General features: G+C 31.1%; 2 pseudogenes across 1 annotated transcript; both read left to right on the top strand.

Moving 5' to 3' along the window:
* The first annotated feature begins 250 nt into the window (after positions 1-250).
* Positions 251-8642, top strand: LOC149516145 (LEAF RUST 10 DISEASE-RESISTANCE LOCUS RECEPTOR-LIKE PROTEIN KINASE-like 2.7; annotated as a pseudogene). Its single transcript, XR_016346404.1, has 4 exons — positions 251-1215; positions 7599-7634; positions 7803-7869; positions 8504-8642. The product of XR_016346404.1 is annotated as an LEAF RUST 10 DISEASE-RESISTANCE LOCUS RECEPTOR-LIKE PROTEIN KINASE-like 2.7 (transcript).
* Positions 8530-9803, top strand: LOC111289752 (rust resistance kinase Lr10 pseudogene; annotated as a pseudogene).
* Positions 9804-12722: the final 2919 nt, after the last annotated feature.

Here is a 12722-nt window from a genome sequence, read left to right as displayed (position 1 = left end):
AAATGTCACTTTCTAAAATCCAGAAGAAGTCTTCGTCCACGCGTTTACACCTACCATACATCCTCATAAGTCTTTTTGACAGTAATGTCCCTCGAGTCATTCAAGTTGTGGGACAACGAAAAAAGGGGGAAATTTCTAGCTTACGTTGAAGTGGTCTAAAAATTGAAACCCCATGTTATTGTTAGGCTCGTATAAGCCACTCTGTTGAATTACGTCTATTACCCGTCGCGACCCTTTAAACCCCACATCCAAAAGTCTTTCAGCAAACCAAGGTTAACAGCCACGTATCTTTCTTTCCATCTCGTAGAAAATTCAAAGTATCGTAACTTTTCAATTAACTCCAACCCAGTGGTCTATATCTTTGAAAATGATAGCATTCGAAATCAGTTAATCTCCTTAGCTTAATTATATACATAAACCCTTCACTTAAAACTATTCACTTGACAAACCTCCACTACGCATGGATTCCTTTTTCTTCCTTTCAACCTCTCTGTTCTCAATCATCTTCATCTTCCTTCTCTTAATTCTTTTTCAAGTATCTTATGCCCTAGATGATCTTCCTTTTACTTCATGCGGTCCATTTGATTGTGGAAATCTCCGAAATGTTTCATATCCTTTCTGGACTGATTATCTTGATCGGCCTGCATATTGCGGCTTCAATTATGGAGGGTACAAGCTCAAGTGCATACAGAATCAGGCCCCTCTTATAAATATCAATATCCAAGAATTCAAAGTGGTGCATCTCAATCAGTCTCGTGGCTTGATGACAATCCAACGAGTGGAATTAAATAGTACTTGTCCTGATGAGTTTTTGATAAATAATGTTTTTAATTATTCTGACACCGCTCAAACCATTACTCTTTTTTACGACTGCCAAAGCGGGGGAAAGCCAGATGATAGTTTCACTTGCAAAAAGGAGGGAAGTGAAAAGTGAAAAGTTTGCTATGTTCTTTAAGAACAAAGAAAATGGATGTGGTAGAGAAAAAGTTGAAGTTCCTGTTGAGAAAAAGGCTTTCGATGAACTGATAGGTGGAATTGCCTCTTTGCATGAAGCTTTAGTTCAGCCATTTGACATGAAATACTTTGCATACGTAGGATATTGCAAGCAATGCGCGGAATCTGGCGGAAGATGTGGATCCAACGAAGATTCACCGGAAGCATTTGCCTGCTACTGTCGTGATGGTCCTCATAAAATTAAATGCGAACATGGTCCTGGTATGCCTGCATTTTTCTTTCATGTTTTACTTACTAACTTCTTGCGACTTACATTTCTTTGTTATTTCAAAAATTTCCTTTTCTTTTATTATGTTCTTTTTCCAAACAATTCTTCAAATTCCAAACAATATTTTGCAAGTGATCCCGACTATATGTCTTCTTTGTTTCAAAGTTTCACCTCGCGATTTCTATCCCCTTGCCTACATAAAAATATGTATTTCTCTTATCACTTTTTGTTTTTTCAAAGACTTCATTTAAATTCCAAAGTCCGTTATCTTCTCTTTAAAAATGATTGAATAAAAATTAAACTGAAAATCAAAACTAATGGCTATATGGAACTTGTTCAATAGGTCAATTATACATAATTTAAAAAATTAAGTACTTTATTTTTTTTAAAAAATATATATATTTTCGTTGAAAAAAAATGACAAACCTTTCACTATATTCAACAATTATTATATGCTTAAACACAATACGTGTAATTACCCTTATATATTGATTTGCTTGGAATTTAATATACTCTCAATTAATTAATTTTCTCATTTCATAATACATATTGATTTTCCGAATGACTTGTTTGGTGACATAAGACTTGATTTTCTATGTTTGATTCTCATTGGTCCATTGAAATGTCATGGGATATTTTTAATTGAGTCAGCCGTTAAAGTAATTTGACAGATGAAATTAAATTTTTAAGCATCACAATTAATATTTGACATCAACGAACTGACAATTACGGCAACATTTAATCAAATCTACAATTAATACTTTTACAGTACAAATATTTCCTATGCTATAGGACCAATTATAGCGTAACTGTGCCTTTATTTTTAGTGCATTCAATCAATCGACATATTGAAGAGAGTTAAGATAAGATTTATTTGTAAACATAAAATTATTTGAATTTATTCGATTTTTATGTTTGATTTAAACATTCTAATTTCGGTCTATCGCAACATTTTAATTGAATTTATCTATGAGTTTGAATAGACTTTGTTTAAGATTAATTTTGTGGAGATCATTTTGCATGGATCTAAAAGAAAGTTGGGTCATGTGAGCTTAACCCAAAATCCATTTTAAATCCTAATTGCATTTTGGTTAAAAGTTAATTAAAAAAAATAAAAACATGCAAGGCCGGCTGCCATGGCAGGCAACCTCCATCACTGTTTCCTTCCCCTAGATTCACTTTCTCTTCTTCCCATTTTGCTACACCATTTTCAGCTCTCTAATTTTCACCTCTTTTACGATACTGACGCCCAACATAATTTAATAAAAGAAGACTCCAAACCCCAAACGACAGCAAGCATCTCTGCCCAAAATGTTGCTACAACCATCCAAAATTCACCTAAGTCTATAACAGAGCAAGGAACAACTAAAAGAAGGGAAGACTTCACGGAGTTAGGGGGGAGACACACGGCTACGGAGGCAATGGGCAGAAGCAAATTCTTTTCTAATCAATCTCAGCCTCCCTAACCCCTAAATTCGGACCACCGATACCTAAAACCAACTTAGCAAAAAACTCTGCCCATACCCGAAACCCACACTGACCAACCCAACGACAAGTAAGCACCTCAACAGCAAAAGCCTATCCAAAACCCATCCCCTGCATAGCTGAGCCGCCCAGTAAGCACCACAAAACCAACAGTCTCTCCCACCACCAATTCGGCACCAACACCTCCATAACCCATAACCTTCTACTTCCCCAAATAGTCCAACAATCAACCACAAATAACCAAAGCAGATATCCACAACCAAAAACACACAATAAAAAACCATTAAATCAACCAAGCAAAAAAATCAAAAGCAAATAAAATCAAAGCAGCAAAATAACAATGACTAAAGTCTTCGGGTATGCTGAGTTCCTTAGGTCTAGAGGTGTTTTTGAAAGGGGGTAGTTATGAGGCTTCTGTTGGGCAGGATTCTAGGTGGGTTCACAAGAGAGAAGAATGGAGAAGGATTGAGTCAGAAGAGGGAAGCCACCGATGGCTGTAACGGTAGTGGCGGCCTGACGATGTTAGGCTTTCGGGTGGTCTCACTGTAGTGTAGAAAACGGGAGAGAGGATGCATTTTCTGGGTTGTAATCGATAGTGGAAATGGTAGCGGTATCAGTAGTGGTTCGCGACGGTGTGGGTTTTTGGGCAATCATAAACGGGATAAAGGGAGAAGAGAGAGAGAGGAGAACAACATAGTGGATTTTGAGGCCATTTGGAGTGGCGGAGAAAGGTGGAAAAAGTAGAAGTCCCGGGCTTTGTTTTCAGATCTAGTAAAATCTGGGAGTTTGTAGGGAAACTAAGCTCAGAACAGGGAAGAGGGAGTCGAGATGGGTCTATGGCTGAAATTGGGACTAAACTAGCACCGGAGAGTGGCGGCATCAGCGGCGGCGACAGTGGTGCCCAGTCGGATTCTAGATATAAGGGTGGTTTCTGGGTTTTTGTTTAAAGAAGGTTGGGAGAGTTTTGAGAGAGCTGTTTGTAGAGAGAGAGAGAGAGAGAGAGAGAGAGAGAGGGAGAGAAGAGAGACGAGGGAATGAATTAAAATTTTTTTTATTTTTATACTGTAAAATAAAAAATACGGAGGGAAAAATTTGTGTAACTTATTAATAATTTTTTCATTCTCACTTATTTTCATACTCTAACCAAACAAAACCTAAAAGTTTTGTATTTTTACAGCTAATTCATTTTGGAATTGCTCTTTTGGATCAGTCCTAATCTTTGTTAGAGACATAAAACAAACTCTATACTCTGATTTTTCTTCAAAGATAGCTAATCCCACGAAACACCCATAGAAACCACTCTCTTTCTCTAGTGCCAACCTTTCATAAGCAAGAGGACTTTTGGGTTTAGTTGACTAAGGGAAACTGTAAAATTTTAGTATTTCTTGTGATATGAGGCAGGTAATTTTTGGAACAAAGTGTAGGAATATTTTCTCTACTTTTGTCTTATTTATTGTGAGTAGATATTTTGCAGAGAACAAAAGAGATTTTGAAAAAGATATAAATATAATTTCAGGGAAGAAAGGGAAAAGAAAGGAGCCAGATGCTAAAATGGATGTAGAATGAGTTAAAAGTACCTTTATTTTGGATTAAAAATTTAGAAATATTTTACTTAAGGAATTAAGATTATAAAAATCATCATGTTATATAATTAATTCATCAAAAAAATTCAATGTATAACGTCATAATCATACGTGTGTCATCTTCCTCATCGCAGCACTACCCTCCGTTGCTGCCATTGTTGCTTTTTTGACATCGAGATTCACCCCTTTATTCTTTGGACTAAAAGAGATATCATCCCTGCCATCTCTTGAAAAGGACTATTCTGTTTTAACTGACTTAGCTTTTGGTAATTCTGATCGGAGCCATCTTCCATATTCCTTCTTTATTAATCCAAGTTCGCTTTTCCTCATCAGTGCCTCGTTACATTCATTTTCTACATGATCGAGTTTGCCACACACAACAAAATTTTGGGAAACGTTCATATTGGAACATAACCAAGACCTTTCTCCCATCATTAACTGCAACTTTTGTTCCCCTCTTAAGAGATTTACTGCTGTCTACCAGGACCCTTATTCTTAAAATCTTTTCCCAGGCATTATTATCCCCATCAGTTTGTACTTCTTCTACGTCGCCTAACTTTTCACCAATCACCACCACTACCTACTTGTTCATCATGTTCAGATGGCAAAGCATGAACATGGATCCAAAACTGGCGCCATGACATATTAATGGAATCCTGAAGAACGAGTCGGGCCTTCAAAATCCTGAAGAACGAGTCGGGCCTTATTGAAAGACCATAGCTGTGTCATTTGGACCCTGTTTTTCTCCATCATGTCCTCAAACCGAAAGAGAAAAAGTCTCTCCCTAATCACCTTTATCTGTAATATTCTATTTAATTTCCATTCTTTGTGAAGAACCCCTCTCATAGCCTCCAAGTTTAAAACTTTTTTGGTCATAACCTTCCAAAGCAGACATGCTTTCCCCTCTATCTCAGTTGATTCTAACCAGCTTTTTTCCACCATCACCTCCCCTCTCTCTATGTCTGTCAGAGTTAACTTATCCCATAGATCCTCCGGTTCTTCCACCATCAAAATGGTTCACCAAGCAAACCTAAAAAATGTACAAAACCATAGACAAAAAAAATAAAATAAAAACAAGATGCTCCCCATTACTTTGTTAGGGAACACCACAGCTCTGATACCACTTGTTGGACTAAAAACCTTCAATCCAATCACACCAGCGAAAGCGAAATCAAATAATAAATCAAACACATAAGAGACAATAATTTAACGTGGTTCGGTCCAACTGACCTACATCCACAGATGAGAAACAAAATCTATTAGTTGTAGAGAATTACAAACATACATCAAATCATCAACCTCACTCAACAATCAATACTCATAAGATACTCTCAATCTCTTATAGTCCTATAAAGTATTTTCAACCCAAACAAACACAAACCCAAACCCTTATGCACAATTTCAATATAACCAAACGCATACCCATATGCTCCCATACATCATACCTATGTTGACCCTTTCAGTCTCCTCTAGTTCACTCACAAACAAACATACACACTTATAAGACGTAGAGCCCCAATACTCCTATGAGGTGTCTATCCCACAAAACCCTACAACTCTCTTACATCTTTTTCTCATACCTAACCCTGTAGAGACTTCACCTATTTATAACCATACAAACTTGCCATTAAGAATCCCTCTCATCTTAGAATCCTTCTCTTGTAAGTCAAACTTGCCTATTAAGAATCCCTTTTCTTTTAGAATTCTTCTCTTGCAAGTCATACTTACCTATTAAAATCATCTTTCTCTTGAAATTCTTCTTTTGCAAGTCTTCTTGTCCATCAAGCAATATCTGACAAATCTCAAACAAATCTCTAACAAATCTCAAACAAATCTCTTATGGGATTTGAGTCAATATTCCCAACAATCTCCACCTTGACTCAAATTTCATCAATCATCTATCTTCATGCTAGACATGCTTGGCACCACCTGCAATGGAAGTCTTATAATCATCTTCTCTTCTCTTGTGTCTTCACGCTTCATACAAACCAATCTTCAATCTTAAACTCGAACTCTTCTCTTGAATCGAGCTCCTCTAAGCTTACTTCTTCTCATGTTTCAAACCAAGCTCTTCCCATATCTCGAACTATCAACTCTTCCCATGTCTCGAACCATCGGCTCTTTCCACATCTTGAATCTTTAACTCTTCTCACGTTTCGAACCTTCAACTCTGATACCACTTGTTGGGCTAAAAGCCTCCAATCTAATCACATCAGTGAAAGCGAAATCAAATAATAAATCAAACACATAAGAGACAATAATTTAACGTGGTTCGGTCCAACTGACCTACATCTACGGATGAGAAACAAGATCTATTAGTTGTAGAGAATTACAAACATACATCAAATCATCAACCTCACTCAACAATCAATACTCATAAGACACACTCAATCTCTTCTAATCCTATAAAGTATTCTCAACCCAAACAAACACAAACCCAAACCCTTATGCACCATTTTAATATAACCAAACACATACCCATATGCTCCCATACATCATACCTATGTTGACCCTTTCAGTCTCCTCTAGTCCACTCACAAACAAACATACACACCTATAAGACGTAGAGCCCCAATACTCCTATGGGATGTCTATCCCACAAAACCCTACAACTCTTTTACATCTTTTTCTCATACTTAACCCTGTAAAGACTTCACCTATTTATAACCATACAAACTTGCCCATTAAGAATCCCTCTCCTCTTAGAATTCTTCTCCTGTAAGTCAAACTTGCCTATTAAGAATCCTTTTTCTTTAGAAATTTTCTTTTGCAAGTCAAACTTACCTATTAAAATCCTCTTTCTCTTAGAATTCTTCTTTTGCAAGTCTTCTTGTCCATCAAACAATATCTGACAAATCCCAAACAAATCTCTAACAAATCTTAAATAAATCTCTTATAGGATTTTAGTCAATATTCCTAACATACTTGAAGGGGATCACCTTATACACAAAGACAAGACCAAACTCCCACCAGAACCTAGAGAAGACCTCCAATGAAACCTAAGACTTGATTAGCTGGCCTTTTAATTGTAGGAGTTTGTACAATGAAATTTGTAGACTTACAATGATTTTATTTACTTATATAGCTTGATATTATTTGAAATTGAGTTATTATACGATATATTATCAATGTAATTTTTTTTTATAACCAAAATTAAGAAATTGATATAAATATTTTTTATTTTTTTTTATTTTTTTAAATATACATAAAGATAAGTATCATTTTATTAATTTTATTTATGAAATTTAAAAATTTAAAAATTAATTTCACTTTGATATTTACTTAACAGATGTAATCTTTTGTTACAGGAAGAAGTTCCAATCGTTCAGTAAATTTTGCTTTAGGTACGAAACCATTTATCCAAAGGCTTTCTTTTAAATATCCTCTAAAAGTTGTTTTAACAACTCACAAAATTTATGAAAAAAAATAAGATAGAAAAGAATTGCATACAGTAGTCAATGGTTTTTTAAATTATTCATCCTTTTCTCTTTTTTTTCTTTGCTTTCTAATAGAACAGTATGGAAAATGACTAAAAAATATTAGAGCGGGATAAAGAGTGGGAAGAGTCGCAGAATTAAAGTAAGTGGTGGTTACCAAAATTTTAATTTCCAAGAATTACTACAATTATAGTATTATATGCTTTTATTGAGAATTTCTATTCGGAAGATCCTTTTAAATATCATTTTGTTTTAGGAATTATTACTTTTGAACCATCTACTATAAGTAGTTTTATGAAACTTCTTTGATGCTTATTTGGTTAAAATATTAAAACTACCTATAAACTTTATATTTTTTTAAATAAATTTTTATATTTTTATTGTGTCTAAATATACTTTTACTATTTAATTTGTATTCAAATATATTTTAATTTAAACAAAAGATTAATTTACGTTAAAGGTTTATATATGTACAAATTAAAGGGTAAGAATTTATTTACATATAAATTAAAATTTAAGAGTTTATTTACGTGCAAAATAAAAATTAAGAATTTATTTAAGTGCAATAAAAATATAAAAATTTATTTAAATAAAATCTTAAAATTTATGGACTTTATTATTATTATTATTATTATTATTATTATTATTTTAGCTTTGTTACTTCTATTCTTTACTCTTTGTCATTTATGTTTTTTTTTCTCCAAAATTCATTAAAAGGTTATAAGCGCATTTCGATATTGGCCCTAATTTTCTATTGGTTTCTGCTTATATGGCAGTTTTGGCCTTTGCAGAAATTGGTCTAATGATCACCTGTATCATCACACTCTGTTTCGGAATAAAGATCCTATGCATAAGAACAATGGGGTTTTTTCAGAAGTTCATAAAGAGTGATTCAGATATTGAGGTTTTCATAAGAAATAATGAAACTTTATCTCCCAAAAGATACAGTTATTCAGATGTCAGGAAAATGACAAGCTCATTTAAAGAAAAACTAGGAAAAGGTGGTTATGGAAGTGTGTACAAAGGAAAGCTACCAGATGGCCATCTTGTTGCTGTGGAAGTGCTTGATACAAACAAAGGAAATGGTCAAGAATTTATCAATGAGGTTGCGAGTATTAGTCGAACTTGTCATGTTAATGTTGTCACCCTTTTAGGATTTTGCTTAGAGGGTCGGAAAAGAGCTCTGATTTATGAGTTTATGCCCAATGGATCTTTAGAAAGGTTCATTTACAAAGAAGATACCATGAAGGTGAAGGATCACCAGTAGTTGACATCAGAAGATTTGTACAAAATTGCGATTGGAATAGCCCGAGGGCTTGAATACTTGCACCGTGGTTGCAACATGCGGATTTTGCATTTTGACATAAAACCTCATAACATTCTTCTTGATGAAAATTTTTTCCCGAAAATCTCTGATTTTTGGGTTGGCAAAACTATGCACCAGGAAAGAGAGTGTTGTATCAATGTTTGAAGCTAGAGGGACAATTGGCTACATAGTTCCAGAAGTGTTTTGCAGAAGCGTTGGAGTGTTTCGTATAAATCGGATGTTTATAGCTATGGAATGATGCTTCTAGAGATGGTTGGAGGAAGAAGGAACATAGATGTTGGGGTAAGTCAAACCAGCGAGATTTATTTTCCTCATTGGATCTATCAGCATGTTGTGCAAGACCATATTGAACCGAAATTGCTTGGTCTCAATGGTAACGAAGAAACTGAGATCGCAAGGAAGATGATATTAGTCGGTTTGTGGTGCATACAAACAAATCCGCATGACAGGCCTTCGATGAGTAAGGTGATCGAGATGTTGGAAGGAAGGATAGAATTGTTGCAAATTCCACCTAAGCCTTACCTGTCTTCTCCTCCGAGATCGCCGGTGGATTCTGCCTCCTCTACATTATCACGATATATGCATCTTTAGAATAATCTATATTCTTATGTTTTATGTTATGGGAAAGGAAGTTAATTTTTTTCTAAAGTGTTAAAAGTTTAGTCGTTTAATCTATGTTCAGATCATAAGAAGGTTTATTGATGATAATCAGAGGAATATAATTTAAATTTTTTGATGACAATATAAAAGGTTCCTCTTGGTTGATATTTTTGCTATTTGTCATATGTTTTCACTTCATGTTTTCTTATTCTTAATTGTATTAATTAGTTGTATGTATGTATGTATGTATGTATTAATTGGCTTAGAAACTCAAAAAGTGAACTAATTGTATGTCAAGAAATCAATAATAATAATAATTTGTGCTTTATGTCTTACAAGGCTATTGGATAATTAAATTTAATATATGTTAATTCTTCTTTTAATAATTATAAAATATAATTAAATTTGAAAAACAAAATAAATAAAAAAGTTATTAAAAAAGAATGAGTAGATTAATAATATATAAATAATGATCAATTAGAATTTAAATTTGTACATAACATGAATTTATTAATGCTTATTGAGTAGGAGTAAAACATTATAACTAAAATTTATAATCCTTATTTGTGGAATCAATTATTATGAACCTCAGTTGGTAATACTAAAACTAAAAAGGTGGCTAACAAATGTTATTATTTCGTTAGAAAATGTTACTATTATTTTCAACGAATTTCAACGAATATAACTCAATCATATAAACAAATTGCTCGCTGTTTTTAGTTTAGATCATTTAAACAAACAAAAGTTACTTAACATTCATAGTGTAAAATACATCACAATTATCTCAATTTGTAATTTAATTTCTTTTTGAGAATCACCTATTGGAGTCCTTATGTGATTGAAGATAATATCATCTATATATAAAAATGTTAACTTCAAAAGTAGTAATAGTGATCAACCTAAATACCCTTATAAAATTTTAAATTAAAAAAATTATCCTTAAATATATATAAATTTTATTAATTTATATAAATTTAATTTAAATCAACTAGACATAAAAAAAAGACTTTATGAGAAATTAAACTACTTAAAATTTTAAAATATTAATTCTAAAAGTGTTAAAAGTGATTGACTAAAATATCTTTAGCAAATTTTTTTTATAAATTTTAATTTAAATGAATTTTTTATTATTAGATTCTTTTTATAATTAGACTAAAAAATGCTAAAGTGATTAACTAAACCCTTAATAAAATTTTAATTCCAAAAATATTAAAAATGATTTATTAAAATACTATTAGTATTTTTTTTATAAATTTTAATTTAAATTACTTTATTTTTATTATTAAACTCCATTTTTTATAAGTAAAATGATTTTTTACATCAAATGAAAATACAAATAAAATGATATGAAAGCTTAATGTGTATAGGAATAAAATAATTATAAAATGTTTTTTTTTTAGTTATTGTGAAACTAATTGTATATGTAGTTTATGTTGATAAATAAATTCATTAAAAATAATTATAAATAAGTCATTTAAGCATTTTTTTTCCTTTCAATTTTTTTGTTTTAATATATTAACTATATATGTATGATAATAATTTTATTATTTATATGTTTTATAAGTTGATCATTTTTTTATTGATAATATAATTAAATCTTTTTATTCCCTTGAAATAATTATTTAATATATTATTCTTACATTTTAGTATGACATTTATAATTCATTTTTCTTTTGTATTTTTTTCCTTTAAAATTTTATAATTTTTATTCTCATGAATAAAAACTAATATCAAATCAAACACAAATCAATTACACCCCCTTCACCAACAAGTAGCACTATGTGATTTATTAAATATTTTAATTAGACCTTTTACCTATAGAATTAGATAATTTAGGAGATAGTGGAGCTACTTATAGCTTAAGGTTGGATCCTGTCAAATTGCCATAAGAACTGTTTACTTTGATTGAAATAATAATTAATTTAATTTTCTCTCAACCTTTATCTTAATATACCTATATATGATTAATTTATATTTCAAGATTATTTAATCTTTCTCAATTATATTAAATTGCTCACTTATTTTTGTCATTCAAATGGTTGAATGACCTAACGTAAATTATTTTAAATAAAAAATTATCAAGTAAAACTAAATATTTTTGGTAAATTCTTTTAATGTGTCATAAAATTCATTGGAACTTTTTTTAAAATGTGTTTATGCTAAAATTATATTTATCCATGAAAATTTATGTTGTTAATGCAGAAAAATTATTATAAATTATGTAAGTATTATACAACAAGTTTGTTATTCTTAGAATTGAAATTTTCTTAATATAACATGACAATTCCCAAGATTAGGAATTTATTTTATTTTTTAAAATTATGTATTTTAATATTTTTATATAATAAAAATTTATGTATAATAAAATTTTTAAATAAAAGGAAAATTAAGTTTTTAATCCATAGAACGTACAATTACATTCAATTGGTGGAAGTATCAATGGAAGATTATCCTAAACAAAAAAATAAGACAAAAATTGATTGATTATGTCTAACAACATTTTTTTCATGTGATAAAGAAGGTTAGAGCTATATGATGTTCAATAAAAAAATATACAAATGTATTGGCTTCAATTTTCTTTAGGATTAATATGAAACTTTTTTAATTGAAAAAATATTGTATACTCTTTTATTTTCTCCTTTATGTTAGTTGAAAAATATTCATGGTTGTGTCAAAAATTTAAGGTTGTCATATTAGGTAATATTTGTTCAAAAGAATTGATATTCATTGAATTAATTATCACTATTACATTTAATATAAAAATATTATTATAAATTATAATTTAACTAAACTTAAAAATAATTTAAAGATATTCATTAGCAAAATTAATTTGATAAATTTTTATTTGATTGTGTTTTTAGTATTTCAATTATTTTGAATTTTCACTTTTTATAATTTTGAGTTAGATTTTAAACTTGAGATCAGCTACCAAGTAGGTTAAGTCAAGTTTTATTATATATTTTTATTCATGGTGTACTCAATTATTCACTTATACTACTAAACAAATTTGACTCAATAATTGGTGCATGTTTCTTTTTATTTAAAAAACTGGATTAAAATTGCCCTAA

The sequence above is a fragment of the Durio zibethinus genome, chromosome 11 (genome assembly GCF_047325235.1).
Source record: "Durio zibethinus cultivar Kanyao isolate XHJ-2024 chromosome 11, ASM4732523v1, whole genome shotgun sequence".
NCBI classification, from domain to species: domain Eukaryota; kingdom Viridiplantae; phylum Streptophyta; class Magnoliopsida; order Malvales; family Malvaceae; genus Durio; species Durio zibethinus.
The sequence above is the reverse complement of the archived record's forward strand: the minus strand, read 5'-3'. Positions and strand labels throughout refer to the sequence as shown.